At 37.9% G+C, this 15,765-nt stretch overlaps 1 long non-coding RNA gene across 1 annotated transcript; it reads right to left on the reverse strand.

Moving 5' to 3' along the window:
* Positions 1–3,104: 3,104 nt before the first annotated feature.
* Positions 3,105–5,733, reverse strand: LOC133713897 (uncharacterized). The gene is made up of 3 exons (XR_009848306.1): positions 5,431–5,733; positions 4,847–4,907; positions 3,105–3,848 (listed from the first exon to the last, which is right to left on the reverse strand). It is a non-coding gene; the product is annotated as an uncharacterized LOC133713897 (long non-coding RNA).
* Positions 5,734–15,765: the final 10,032 nt, after the last annotated feature.

The following is a 15,765-nucleotide window of genomic DNA, read 5'->3' on the forward strand; positions in this document are numbered from 1 at the left end:
TAATGATTGATAATGAGGTCATTTGGAGTCCAAATGGGGAGGGGATCTTCTGTCCCCAAAACCGTGTCTCCTTCCCTGTCCTTCAATCAAAGTTCGACACCTTTCAATTATGTTAACAGGCTTTAACCCCGTTAACATTTATCATTTATTTTATGTTTTTGTAATAAACAAAAAGAACATATTTTTTGAGTTCACTGTCCATCGAGATTATTCCGATGAGGAGGCCAAGGCCAGGGGCGGATGCACATAGAGCCCAGCTTAGGCACTTGCCTAGACTGGATTTTTGAGTTATATTTGGCATAGGCAAGCTATGTGAAAATGGCAGAAATAGGGCAGGAATATGGTAAAATAAGCAAGCTTGGTACTGAATATATCCTTAATAGGTTTGACAAAAATATTGACAAAAATGGCAGAAACGGGCAAAATAGGCAAGCTTCGTAGGATATATTGACTTACTGAATATATCCTTACTATTTACTTTGAGTCTTACCTTACCTGAGAAACATTTCTGGATCCGCCTCTTGCCAAGGCCACGGCTACTCAGCTGATATGAGATTTCAAAAGTTGTTAATGCCAAAGATCCTAGCTTGTAACACCCATGAGAGATGCTAGTCCTGGATGATTATATTATTATTTACTGATCTTGATGTGATTTAAATTGAGAAATTCATAATGATATCTTCAAAAGAGAAGGCCTCTTTTTGCATTCTGGTTTTTCCTTGGGTCAAATTTTCTCTTTTCGGTTCTATTTATATAAAAGCCTTTGAATTTTGATTCTTAATTGGATAAACTTGCTTGATCTCGATAGTTATTATGATATGGGTAATGGGCTTCATGGATCTTTAAAGAACAGAAGCCTTCAATTCAATTTTTATTCGAACAGAAGCCTTCAATTCAATTTGATTAGCCTTTAACCGTGTGTTCACACAGATAGTCGAAGAGAGGAACGTGTGATTGTTCTTTTAATTTTGTTTGTTTTTATTTTATGTTTATCGAACAATTAAAAATAAAAATATGTTTTCATTTTTAACCTTTAAAATTAAAAATATGCTAATGTAATAATTTATTAAGTAGAGAGTATTTTAGGTGTTTTAAATTTTGGTGAAGCATATGACACCAAAATTAGGTTTCCATTTATAGTAGTAGAGATGCAGATCTAAAGGTGGATTAGTCTTTCATTTATTTATTTATTTATTTAAAGATAATAATTTTCTTTAACTCCGTTAAGTAGTTGTTTAGCTGGATGATGTGGAAAACACGTGTCAACAATTTAGTTGGAGAATGGAAGGAGATAGCAAAAATGGGGACATAAGATTTCTTCCCGTCTAAAAGCTGAGAAATTTTTCTGTGCTACGGTCAAGCCATGGCAGCATACTGACATGGTTTGACGAGTTTTTTTTTTTTTTTTTTAAAGCGAGAGAGGGACTAACTCCTCGTCCCCTCTCGAAATTTTATTGATAGGAATGCAAAAATACAAACAAGTTGGAGGACTACACCAAGGCCAGCCATGAAACAAAATACCATAATACAAACCAGCAGGAACATTCTAGAATGTTCCAGTCCATGATACAATGAATGGGAAACCTTAAATTAAGTCTAAGCAAGGACGCAAATCTAATTATCAGTAAGAAAAAACCACACAATTAATCAACATCTGTAGATCGAACAAGATCTCGGCCAAAAGCAGCTGATAAAAATTGAGGCAAAGAATCCCAACTGTGAGTACCTTCATGGGATGCTCCATAGTTAGCCAACACATCTGCCATAGCATTTCCTTCCCGAAAGATATGAGTGACATGGTTTGACGAGTTAATAAAATATTGACATGTGGTATTATTTATTTAAATGAGATATATACTTGTACATTCTCTCGCCGTCATCCCAAAAACCAGTTTCAATCTCATTGCCTTCTCTGCTGTTCCATCAATACCTTCAACCTTCATTTCTACCAAAATTCATTTCATTTCATTTCTTTTCTTTTCTTTATGCTCCCAGATCTAAACCCAACTCTCCAAAAGTACCCTCTTCACTGATTTTCTATTCTTATATTGATTTCATATATAGAATAACATTCACATCGATTTTGGAGTTTTGCACTTTTGTGGAAGGAGGATGTTTCAGGTTAATTAATTGCAAGTTAATTATTTGCAAAGAGACAAAAATGAACTTAGCAAATGCCAAGATGAGTGAGAGGCAGAAAAAAAACAAGAAGAAGAAGGAAGCAAATATAAACAGATCGACGAAGTGATTATATCCATTAAGAGGCCAAAAAGGTGGTTTTTATGAATAGAGCACAATTACCCGGTCAGTAAAATAGGGTTTAGGAATACATGATTTAGGGTAAAACATTTGGATCTGGGTGTGTTCATGAACAGACATGTGAAGACATTGAGATCTCTGGGAAGAAGAAGGTGGCTGTCAGTTTGGTTAATTTTGAGGTGTAATCTCATTTTAAATAAATAATACCACATGTCAATATTTTATTAACTCGTCAAACCATGTCAGCATGCTGACATGGCTTGACCATAGCACAGAAAAATTTCTCCTAAAAGCTAATGACAATTTTACTATTAAATCTGGCCGGCAATTGGATCCGATATAAGGACCTCTATAATCATGGCTAAATTGACTTGATGAAGAAAATGGTCTTTATTAAATCTACCACCAAATTTAAAATAAATAAAAAACTATTGGCTTCTTGTTAGGGAAAGGCTTAAAAAAAAAGATTGACTTGATGAAGAAAATGGTCTTTATTAAATCTACAACCAAATTTTTTTTAAAAAAAAATATTGGCTTCTTGTTAGGGAAAGGCTTAAAACAAAAGATAAGCTATATTAAACCTTTAGATAATATCTTTTGTTCATGCCCCTTTGTAAGGGATGCATGTTAAGAATGACAAGCTTATTCTTTGGTTATAGGGGCTTGTGTTAAACAACAAGAAGTATAACCCATGGCCCAGCATTGTACTTGTACTATCCCAACTTAACCACACGTTAGATGTAGGGTCATAATCACAAAAGACATCTGTATAATTGGGTATGAGCCACTTACTTATAATTTATATTTTTATTTTTATTTGTCACTTTTCTAATGTAGGATATTTCCTCTCCAACACGCCCCCTCACGTGCAACCTAGCTCTAGGTCTGCATGTACAATCAATTAACAATCCAATTTCCATATTGGAAATTGAGGCACAAGTCCCACGTTGGAGACTTGGGCATCAACTAACAAATCCAACTCCCACATTGAAAATTGGGACACAAGTCCCACATCGAAAACTTGGTGAATTAACAACCCAATTGGAATAGTTTCGATGGCCAATTTAATGAACTCGTGATAATTGGAGACGTGATTGGATAGGGACACACTCTAATACGATGCTAAACAGCGACAAGCGTGACCTGTAGCCAGGCATTGTACCGATACTGTCCCAACTTAACCACCCGTTAGGTGTTGGGTTTTAATCACAAAAGGTCTTGGTACAACTGGGTGTGAGCCAATCACTTATAAGTTATATTTTTATTTGTCACTTTTCTAATGTGGGATCTTTCCTCTTCAACAACTTGTGAGCTAATAGGTGTGGCATGCAAGAAATGAGTTCACTTTCAGGATTGTTAATCCCCTTCTAACTAGGGTGATTTTGACAGGACCCGCCCCGAAATCCGAGGTGGCCCTGCGGGGCCCACCTTAGAGATAACTCTACCGAGAACTGGTCGAGTCACCCCTAAAGTGGACTACCCAAAATAGTAACCCACAATAGATCAGAGCCAACAAAGAAGTGCGGAAGCCATTCATCAACTATGCCTCAAACCATGTACGCCCGACCTCAACTAATAACGCATGCAAACTGGGCATTAGAAACCGAAGGGCCCAGGGGAAAGTAGACGAAAACGTTAGCGTGAGTGGACAAAAATAAACAATTTAAAATAAGAAGGATTTCATACTTTCCCACATTTATTTCATTAAAAACCTCGATGCATGCACAAATGGTAAAACACATTTAGCTTTAAATCCAAGGATTTCAAAACGATAAACCGACTAGCCTCGCTAGTCAAAACATTCGAAAATAATATATCGTAAAACTGAAATCTCGTTTCTCAAGAAGATAAGACCAGCCCCGCTGGCTACAGTGAAAATCGGACTAGCCCCGCTAGTCAAGCAACGATAAAATATGGGGAAGAAGTTTCACCATACGAAAGAAGGGAGCCTCCCAGGCTCGGGTCGGAGTGTCCCACACTCTGGAGCATCCCATGCTCTGCTCTTACTCACCCACAAACACATAGTAAGCAGGGAGGAGTACTAATAGGCTAGCTAGCAATAAATATGACGACCCAGGTATGGCGGGTAAAAACTATTAAAATCCAGTAAATCTATAAGGCTTCCCCATGTCCCACGAATAAAGAAAACACGGGTACAATTCCCAACCGTACCCAGAAATTCTCGTAAAAGTCGTATAAAGCAACAGCGTGTCCCACACGCTAAAAGAATAACTAGATTAACAATAAGGCATTCCCAATGCCAAAATCGAAAGTCAATAAATAACAAGAAATATAATTCCATCAAAATCTCATTTCGAAAAATATTCCAGAAATCTCAATATCGACGAATAAAATATATTAATAAATTCCGGAAATCACCTCGGAAAAATAATTCGTCGAAAATCACTTAAATCACAAGTTCAAATCCGAGCGAATAAAACTCACGTTCCAAAAATCATGATGGAAAATCCAAGCAATATTCCAAAGCCTAAATCATATCCGAAACTAAAATAATATGATAATTAATAAAACATTAATTCGAAAAATAAATGCATGCATCAATATTCAAAAACAAACGTCCACTCACAGTACTAGTTGGCGACCACGCAAACGAGTCCCTTCATCTAGCCGTAGCTCGCAACATTGCCCTGTACACAATTATATTTCCGTAAACGGCAATCCGATAAAATAAATACGAACCTAAACGAAACCGGAAAATCTCTATCTCCAATACCTCTCAAATTCCACCCAAATCTCTTCCACAACACCAATTCCTCAATTTACATATTCCACAATGAAAACGAGGGAAATCCAACGGCCGGATTTCCCACAATTCCATCACAAAACTTCAAACTTCGGAAATTCACAAACAATTCCAAACTCCTCCAAAATTCACCAAACTTCACATACAAGCTCTATGATAATTATAGAATTTAACTAGCCAGAAAATGAAATTAAAAAGCTACCCTAGCCGCCGCTGCCGCCTCCCACAGTGGCGGCGCCGCCGCCACCGCCACCAGCTCCGATGGCCACCAAATTTTGGCAGCACCATCATCTCAACATTTCAAACACTTTTCTCAACTACCACAACCCGAGAAAACAACTAGACCTAGGTCAACAATTAAGAAAACAGTAAACCCAGATTTATGAATAGTACCCAGAAATTCAAACCTTCGATTCTTCCTCCATGCTTCAAGTCGTGGCTCAAGGCTAGGGGCATAATGATCCTTGGCAAAAACCGAACCTTCGACGCCGGTTTGGTGGCTGGAGATGGCCGGAATCACCGGAAATCGACGAAACCCCAAACTGCTACAGTAAACTTCAAGGACCCGATGCATCGTTTTTCGGCCAAGCCGCCGTGAGTTACCGCTGTGGGGAGGTTGGGTAGGAGTAGAGGAGTCCAACGGTGCCACTCGTTCGTCCCCAGGTGGCCGGAATCGTGAGGTGGCCGGAGTTGCAGAGAAAAGGGAGAGAGACGCGGGGAGGAGGAGAGAAAGAGAGAAATGAAAAGTTACCGGCTGCCACAGTAAAAAATTTAAATTTATACTATCTACCATGAATAGTAAATTTACCCTTTTCGCTTATAACTTTCGCATACGAACTCCGATTTTTACGTACCACATATGCACGCGCTCAGTTTAACGTCTTCTACAACTTTCATGAAGAACAATTTCTCAAATTTTGACCCAAACAAAAAGTCAACTTTTAGGGCCACTAAAAGTGCTGAAATGACAATAAAAGTGAAAATAAATATCGTTTACCGTCCAAATGACTAGTAAACCGATGAATTCAGGTTCGGGACGTTACAGATTTATACAGTTGCTGCTTGTGGGTCTGATTATAGGCACCACAATACCCATGCAAAATCTCATAACGTCAATGCCGGTCAGACCACCATCATCTAGCTTCCACCTCCAATTAACTTTGTCAAGATGAATTTTGATGGATCCATTCTTCAAAGCAAATCTGCCGCTGCTGGTTTTGTTATTTATAGATCATCATGGTGCACTGCTACTCTCATGTTCAAGAAATTTGGACTAGTTAGCGTGCTGCTTGCTAAAGCTACTGCTCTATGGGACAGCCTTTTGAAAGCCATAGAAAATCTACCTAAGCACGCGTTTGCCCTCCCCACTATTTGCCGGTAGCCTAGTAGTTTTTAAAACATTGAGAGAATCTCAAAAAAAATGTTAGAAGAAAATAAAATAACTCATAGCATAGGAGGGAAGTGACTAAGCCACCACTCTGATCAATAGGTTTTTTGGGGTGCCACTTACCCTGCCACACTGCAAGTTTCTTACGTAAGGCTCTCCTTTTGTTTCTACCAACATAGGTTAGAAAGCCGAGGTATTTCTCGCGCTTCCCTCCTGTCCAGAAGCCAATTCATCGTCCTATAAAACAGATTGGATGTGACCCCCAAGGTTTCATATATCTACCGATGTGCTGATATGTTCTTTTTTTAAGCATGCAATATATTAGACAGGGGTAATATCTTATCTTTCCTTGTTTTGGCGAAATTTTGGCAACATCATCAAATATCTCAATATACCAAATATCATAAAAATATCCCAATAAAATCCCAAAAACCAAAAAAATTGAAAAAAAAAAAAAAATATATATATATATATATAACCCAATCAATAATTCATATAGTGATGATGCGTTTGGTGGCGTAGCAACTCCGGATAGTTCTTCAAATGATGAAGATGGTGAATGCGGAAAAAGTGGTGGAGGTGAAGGGTTTGAACATGGACAATCTTCTATGGGTGGAGGACTGAGCCAATTTTCTTGTGAAACTAATTTTGCTCATGCCACACAAGATGAAGACCACGGAGCTAGAACAACTCTGGTCATGGTACTCACGGGAAGATTGTTCATCCTTATTATCCCCTTATAAGGGAAATAGTTGGGAGCTCAAAAAAGATCTATCACTATCATGTTCATCACTACAATTTGTACTATATATGTCATATGCCTTGGTCTGATTATTATACTTTCGTAGACCAGCGAGCGTTTTTTAAATCACCTAAAGTCTCCTTTTTTTTTTCTTTTTTTTTTTGAGGAAGGGCTAAACGGCTGCCCTTAAGCCTTAGTCATTAATGAAACCATAGAATTCATGAAGGGGACATAGTGCCTAAACCCCAAATTACAATAAGCATCAAGAGAATCACCCGAGATAATAATAGGCGTCTCAACTAAGAATATGTATTCTAAAATGCACCAATTAGTTAGGAGTGCACTTCTGGCTACTCTATTCGCTTTACAAATGTAGTGACATATCGGAAAGTAAATGCTTACTCGAAGCCATAATATACTAATAAGATCAGTTTTCTCACTATGTTGCCACTGGAAATTGAATCCGACGACACTTAGTTTCATCTTACCACTAGGAGGTTGCGACCATTTGACAAAGCAAGGAGGTCGTCACCTAACTAAGGCAAACCAAGCACACAAGGTGTGCAGTTCGGGACAGAGTCCACGTCGCCCTACCCCAAAATGGGAAGGACTTATTGTCGGCATAACGCCACATCTAATTATGCTAATAACAAAGTAGGGTTTTTTTTTCCATTTACCCCATTTCTAAGGATTTTTTTCTCACTTACCTCATTAAGTTTTTTTAATTCTCTCTTACTCAAAACACTCTAAGGAAGTCTTCCCTAATACCCAATTAAGATATTTTTTTTTTTTTTTAATACTATTTTACCCTCACCCCTTTGTTACTGAGAGAGAGAGAGAGACCATAGGAGACTTCGCCGGAGCCCGTCACCGGTCGCCGGAATCTGATCACCGGTCTCCGGAATCTGGTCGCCGGTCACCGGATTCCTGCCAACTTTTGCAGGATTCCGGTCACCGGGTTTCGCCCACCGGATTTTTCTGAAAACCTCTATTGCCCAATAGACGTCTACTGTCTCCCAATAGAGGACAGACGTCTATTATCTCCCAATAGAGGGGCAATAGACGTCTATTACCCTAATAATCAATTTCCCCTTAGTAGACGTCTATTGCCCCCAATAGAACTTTCGATCGCCAGAATGGGAACTAATCTCTGTAAAATTAGACAAATAAAACTTTGATTAAAGAAAAAAACGAGGAGACTGCATCAATTCAAAACATTTATTGCCCCCAGTGAAAATACAAGGACAGAATATGATTTTCTGGAAAACGGGGCTTGCAGTGCACTGATCAATCCTTACTGGGCAGCAGAAACCAAAATAACAAACAACACCATATTTTGGTTATGCAGTGAAAACCTCAAGTATGAGATTAAAAACACTGCGGGGCTCTTACTCTTGAGAACCCAAAATAAAGATCATCATATTGAAAAGGATATGTTCTTTTACAAACTTTGAATCGCACTAGCTCGACTATAAGATTCACACAAAATCTAATACAAAGTTTGTCTTCCTTCTAGAACTCCTTCACTTGAACGATCTTCAAATCTTGTTCTTCTTTCTTCACAGTCACCCTACTGATCTTGAGAGAATTAATGCATATGAATGAATGATCAAGAACACTTAAACATGGACCAAGTGTCTTGACTCTTATGATAACACACACTTAAGCAAACAAGCAAGACTACTCAAATAATTCTTGCATCAATGGTCTCTCCCTCTATGAACGTCTCTTTTTTTCAATGTCCCCAAGGGAGGCCGTCTCTCTTGCTCTGTATATCAAAGACCAACCCAATCTTTTTAATACAAAAAGATTCTACCCTAATTGACTTTTAATTAGGAAAGAAACTTTCAATACCAAATATTCACCAAGCAAGACTCCAACTAATTCTTGCGTGCATGGTCCTCTATATGGCTGCATATATTCTCCAATCTCTCAATAGATGCCGTGCAAAACCTAATAAAACATATTTCTAACCTAATTCCACTTCTACAAGGAAACCTTCTTTTGTGTTAAAGATAATTAACAAATAAGAACACCAAAACCTAAAATACTTAGGCAATCAATAACACAATTTTGTACACACAAAAAATATCTTTAAATAAATAAAAGATATTAATCCCATTAAACCTCAAGGATACTTTCCCGTTTTGTATGGGAATGCCAACACACCAAGTTGATCAAAACTTGTACCTACAATTGTAGGTACAACTCTTGTACCTGTCGTATTGGCATTCCCATACAAAGAGTCCTTTTATGTGGAGTCATTTTTTAGGAAGTTGATTTTGGGCTTTATGGAATTACATTCTTAAAAGATTTTCTCTGATAAATAAAAGAGTTGTTTTTTAAGTCCTAGGTATTCTAGGATTTGTAGGTATCTTGGAATAAAAGCTCTTTCCTAATACAAGTCGAATTTGGGTAAAATATGGATTTTATTGAGTAGTTGCCGCAGGCCTATTAATTGAGGGGAAGAGATACACGGTCTGCTGCACACATCCATAGAGGCAAGAATTTTGATAGGGTCTTGCATGTTTGTTTGAGTTTGTGTCTTCACAAAGAGTAAAAACACTTGGTCCATGTATAAGTGTTTGTGATCATAGTTTCATATGCATAATACTCTCTCGAGATCAGTAGGGAGACTATGAAGAAAGAAGAACAAGATTTGAAGATCGTTCAAGTGAAGGAGTTCTAGAAGGAAGACAAACTTTGTATTAGATTTTGTGTGAATCTTATAGCCGAGCTAGTGCTATTCAAAGTTTGTAAAAGAACATATCCTTTTCAATATGATAATCTTTATTTTGGGTTCTCAAGAGTAAGAGCCCCGCAGTGTTTTTAATCTCATAATTGAGGTTTTCACTGCGTAACCAAAATCTGGTGTTTAGTTTGTTATTTTGGTTTCTGCTGCCCAGTAAGGATTGATCAGTGCACTGCAATCCTCGTTTTCCAGAAAATCATATTCTGTCCTTGTATTTTCACTATTGTAGGTACAATTCTTGTACATGTCATATTGGCATTCCCATACAAAGCTTGAAGACTCTTTACTGATCTCAGGAAAACAGGTAAATGCATTTGCATAAGCATGGGATTGCAACACCTGTTACAATCCCCGAGTCTACAGTCAGTTTTTCTGTGGAGTCCGATTTTGGAAAGTAGGTTTTTATTTTTATGAATTTACGTTTTTAAATGGCCTTCTGATGGTTAAAATTCATAGTATTGATGCCCTAGGGTTTGTGAGGCCGTGCCTATTCCTAATTGGTTTCCCTTAAGTTTTGTGGAGTTCATATAAGGGAAGTTTCTTTCCTAATTAATATGTATTAGGGTTAAATCTTTTTATAGGGTTTGTTGCCGCAAGAAAAAGCATTGATTGAAGTTTTGATACACGGTCAATCTGAGCATTCAGGGACGCAAGAATTATTGTTAAAGTCTTGCATGTTTGTTTGAGTTTGTGTCTTCAAAAAGAGTCAAAACACTTGGTCCATGTATAAGTGTTTGTGCTCATAGTTTCATATGCATAAAACTCTCTTGAGATCAGTAGAGAGACGGTGAAGAAAGAAGAACAAGTTTTGAAGATCGTTCAAGTGAAGGAGTTCTAGAAGGAAGACAAACTTTGTATTAGATTTTGTGTGAATCTTATAGCCGAGCTAGTGCTATTCAAAGTTTGTAAAAGAACATATCATTTTCAATATGATGATCTTTATTTTGGGTTCTCAAGAGTAAGAGCCCCGCAGTGTTTTTAATCTCATACTTGAGGTTTTCACTGCGTAACCAAAATCTGGTGTTTAGTTTGTTATTTTGGTTTCTGCTGCCCAGTAAGGATTGATCAGTGCACTGCAATCCTCGTTTTCCAGAAAATCATATTCTGTCCTTGTACTTTCACTTGGCATCAGAGCAGGTTCTAAAGCTTTTTTAGTTGATCCGTGGTCAAGGATGAAACGTGAATATAACAGAGCCTCTAGTTCTATAAATTGCCCGCCTTTGTTTGATGGTGAAGACTATTCACAATGGAAGATTATGATAGGGGCCTTTCTCTACTCTCAAGATGAAAACATGTGGAATATAGTTGAGAATGGATGGGAAAACCCAACCAAGGCAGAAGATTCAAAGAAAGTAGAAGGGTCCTCTGCAAGGGTTCTCAAACCTAGGAAGGAATGGACAGAAGAAGAAGTTCGTGATAGAACTTGTGACTTTAAGGCAAGGAATTCACTATTCACAGCTTTGTCCAAGAAGGAGAGGATGAGAATTAGCCATTGTGACACAGCCAAACAAGCTTGGGATCTACTTCAGGTTACTTATGAGGGGAACAAGAAGGTTAGAGGTCAGAAGCTTCAAACACTCGTATTGGAATTTGAGAACATGACCATGGGGGAAGATGAATCAATTGATGATTTTCACGCTCGACTTCTCAATGTGACAAACCAATGTCGTAGCCTTGATGATCCATTTGAGGAGCATCGAATAGTCAAGAAATTTCTCAGAGCTCTTCCTTCAAAATTTCAAGCCAAGCAAATTGCCATAGAGGAGACTCAAGACCTGGACACCTATTCTCTTGACGAACTAATAGGTAATCTCAAAACCTTTGAGATGAGGATCAAGCCCGAGAAAAAGGTAAAAAATATTGCTTTCTCTTCTATTAAAAAGAAAGATTATATTGTTGATGATTCTGTGGATTTAGCTTTGTTGACAAAAGAGTTCAAAAAAATTTTAAAAAACAAATCTTTTGGAAACTCTTTGAAAATTTTGCCTAACAAGCCTAAATGCTTTGAGTGTGGTGGAATTGGTCACCTTGCTGCCGATTGTGGCAATAAAAGGTATAATTTGCGTGGAAACAAGGCTCTAAAATCTACTTGGAGTGATAGTGATGAAGGCTCTCAATCTGAGAATGAAGAGGTAAATCTTGCTCTTACTTCTTCTCTTAATATTGATTTTTCTGATGGTTCTAACTTGGAAGATGATACTCTTGATGAAGAAACAAATGAAAAGTGTAAGCAATTGTATAATGCTTCCAAAATTGTTCTTCGAAAAAATAAAAAACTTGAAGAAGAAATTGAATCTTTAAGAGTGGAAAAGATGAAAATTGAGCAAAAATTTGATACTTCTTTAAAAGAATGGGAAGAAGAACGTACTGACCTTGATGATAAGATTAAAGTTTTGCAAGGTGAGGTCAAATCTCAAAATTGGGACAAGGAGCATGATGAGCTTATAAACAAAATCAAAATTTTGCAGGTTGAAGTCAAGGCTCAGTCTACTCTAAATGTTTCACTAACCCTTGAAAATGAGAAATTGCAGGATGAGCTACTCAAAGTCAAGGAAACCTTCAACAAGTTCTCTATAGGGTCTGAAAAAGTCTCCAAGATGATGGGCTTTGGTAAAACTCATGGCAACAAAGAAGGGTTAGGTTATGAAAGTGAGTCTTGCAAGTCTTTAAACTTTGTTAAAGGTGTGAGGTGTGAAAGTTCATTGGATCAGTCACAAGCTTCAAATAACAATGATTCTGGTCCCAAGTTGCCCAAAAGATCAGAGATAAATTTAGCCCTTCAAACCTATCAAAAAGGTGCTCAGGTAAGTTCTGACAGTCACATGTCTGTGCGTCAGCCCAGGTATATTCACAACTCCAAAAACTTTGTTCCTACTTGTCATTATTGTGAAAAATTAGGACACATACGTCCTAGGTGCAATATGCTTCGCAGGGTTACTCAAAATCAGAGGAAAACATTGAGAATTAACTCACCTGCTTCGCAGCAAGCTGAGTTGAAAGAGGGTCTGAATCTGATCGCCAGGATTGCAAAGCTGGCTTCAATCCCCATGGATCTGGAAACAAAAACGAAGCAGAAGCAAATCTGGATTAAAAAAGGTTCAAATAATCGTTTTTCTACTCATATGGATAATCTTGATAATATGCTTGAGCGTGCTTTTGTTCCTACTGGTCACAAATTGGCTAATTCTTTTACTAGGCCTTTAGACATAACTTAATTTGAATCACTTAGAAGCACTGTTGGTGGATGCTCTAAGTATTGATACTCTCACTTCGCTTGATCCATTTTGCATGCATTCATGGTGCATGTCTTCATGATAGTATAGGTGCATTTTCTTTACTTTCTGCACTGTTAGGTTCAGTTTCTGGAAATTTAGGATTGAAAAATAGTGGTTTGTATCCCCGAGTGTCTGACAGATTATTTTGAACTTAGATTGACAAGGGCCATACTATTTTCTTTAAATCTGTGTGCAATAAGGTGCCTAGCACGTTTTGAACTTGTACTTACGTCACTCTGTAATTGTGAGCTTGAACAACATATTCTCTACAATCTTGAAACCTCACATGCACACATACTCTACGTGGTGGTAAGTCTTAATTGATGGTTGGCTTGTTCTCATTGCTCATGTACGAAATTACTCTTGTTGGTTGCTCCTTGATATAAAAAAAAAATGTAGTTGGTTAATGGAGCATGGCCAGGCTATTCCCAAAGTAAACAGGCCTCGGTCGTGACGAACGATATGAGGATTGGGAAGAAACGGGAATGGTTTGGTCACCCCGGTGGATTGTGAAACTATTGACTCGAGTAGATGTGCTCTTTGGGATGTCCTTGTTACATCTAGTACCCTAAAGTCATCTGACTTGGGAGCTGCTAGCATAATACTCGTTACATGGGTCGTAGTCTTCTTGAGCAAAAATGTTACTTTGTGTGAAAGGGCAAAAGAAAAATTCAAAATCAAGCCCACACGGTGTTATAAGGGGGAATAAAGTTTATGTGCTTAAATGTGTTTCGTATGTGAGCATTGCTTTTCAGGTTTCCACAAATATTACACACCCCATCTTGAAATATGTTCACTCTTCACAACAAGAGGTATAGAATACTCGATCACCCTCTATCTTACCTTGTGATTGTCGGAATCAATTCACTCGTATGAACTTATTTTGTTGCACTCTTGTTTATGGTTAAGTGGTATTGCTCTTGTTGGAAAAGCTATGCGAATTAAATCTGTTCTTAGCATTTGGATACAACTCACTCATTGTGTGTTTGCATTTCATTCTTGCATCTCTCATCACATGATCACACTTAGGGGGAGTATTAATACTTGGTCTATCTTCCTCTGATTGATTCGATTTGGGCTAGTGTCTACTGTGCCCCATCTATTTGTGATCCTCCTTCTACATTGCTTCCGCTGCATAAGTTGCCTAGCTTTGTCATTCCTATTCAAAAAGGGGGAGAAATTAGATGTGTGACTGTGATAACATTATTCTATCTTATGTATTTTACCAGTGTGTGATAAGTGTTTCAGGAATGAATGGATGAAGAGTTGTGATGTTCCTCCTGTACTTGTTGAGGGGGAGAGTTTGTCTTAATCTATGTTTTGTATAGGAATGTCAAAGGGGGAGATTGTAGGTACTATTCTTGTACATGTCATATTGGCATTCCCATACAAAGCTTGAAGACTCTTTACTGATCTCAGGAAAACAGGTAAATGCATTTGCATAAGCATGGGATTGCAACACCTGTTACAATCCCCGAGTCTACAGTCAGTTTTTCTGTGGAGTCCGATTTTGGAAAGTAGGTTTTTATTTTTATGAATTTACGTTTTTAAATGGCCTTCTGATGGTTAAAATTCATAGTATTGATGCCCTAGGGTTTGTGAGGCCGTGCCTATTCCTAATTGGTTTCCCTTAAGTTTTGTGGAGTTCATATAAGGGAAGTTTCTTTCCTAATTAATATGTATTAGGGTTAAATCTTTTTATAGGGTTTGTTGCCGCAAGAAAAAGCATTGATTGAAGTTTTGATACACGGTCAATCTGAGCATTCAGGGACGCAAGAATTATTGTTAAAGTCTTGCATGTTTGTTTGAGTTTGTGTCTTCAAAAAGAGTCAAAACACTTGGTCCATGTATAAGTGTTTGTGCTCATAGTTTCATATGCATAAAACTCTCTTGAGATCAGTAGAGAGACGGTGAAGAAAGAAGAACAAGTTTTGAAGATCGTTCAAGTGAAGGAGTTCTAGAAGGAAGACAAACTTTGTATTAGATTTTGTGTGAATCTTATAGCCGAGCTAGTGCTATTCAAAGTTTGTAAAAGAACATATCATTTTCAATATGATGATCTTTATTTTGGGTTCTCAAGAGTAAGAGCCCCGCAGTGTTTTTAATCTCATACTTGAGGTTTTCACTGCGTAACCAAAATCTGGTGTTTAGTTTGTTATTTTGGTTTCTGCTGCCCAGTAAGGATTGATCAGTGCACTGCAATCCTCGTTTTCCAGAAAATCATATTCTGTCCTTGTACTTTCACTTGGTATAGACGCTATTAGGAAGCAATAGACGTCTACTACTCCCTAATAAAACTTTTTCTTTCTTTCTTTCTGGGCCTTCTACCCCATTTTAACAAAAAAAAAAACACTTGTTTTACCAAAAAAAAAAAAACTGATATGGGCACCCATGTCAGAAATTGGACCAAATCACTGGGTTCGAGTCCTCGTCTCTAGTCTTCCAAGAGCTACGTCCTCGTCTACGGCGAAGAATCAACTGGAAGGTCCAGTCCGGAGCTTTCTGGAGGAGAGTTTGAGTTTCGACTGGAAGATCTGGTCGCCATGCTTCCAGTCGATGAGCTCCGAAAGCAGCAAATCTGGAATT

Source organism: Rosa rugosa, chromosome 6 (assembly GCF_958449725.1).
Source record: "Rosa rugosa chromosome 6, drRosRugo1.1, whole genome shotgun sequence".
Taxonomy (NCBI): Eukaryota; Viridiplantae; Streptophyta; class Magnoliopsida; order Rosales; family Rosaceae; genus Rosa; species Rosa rugosa.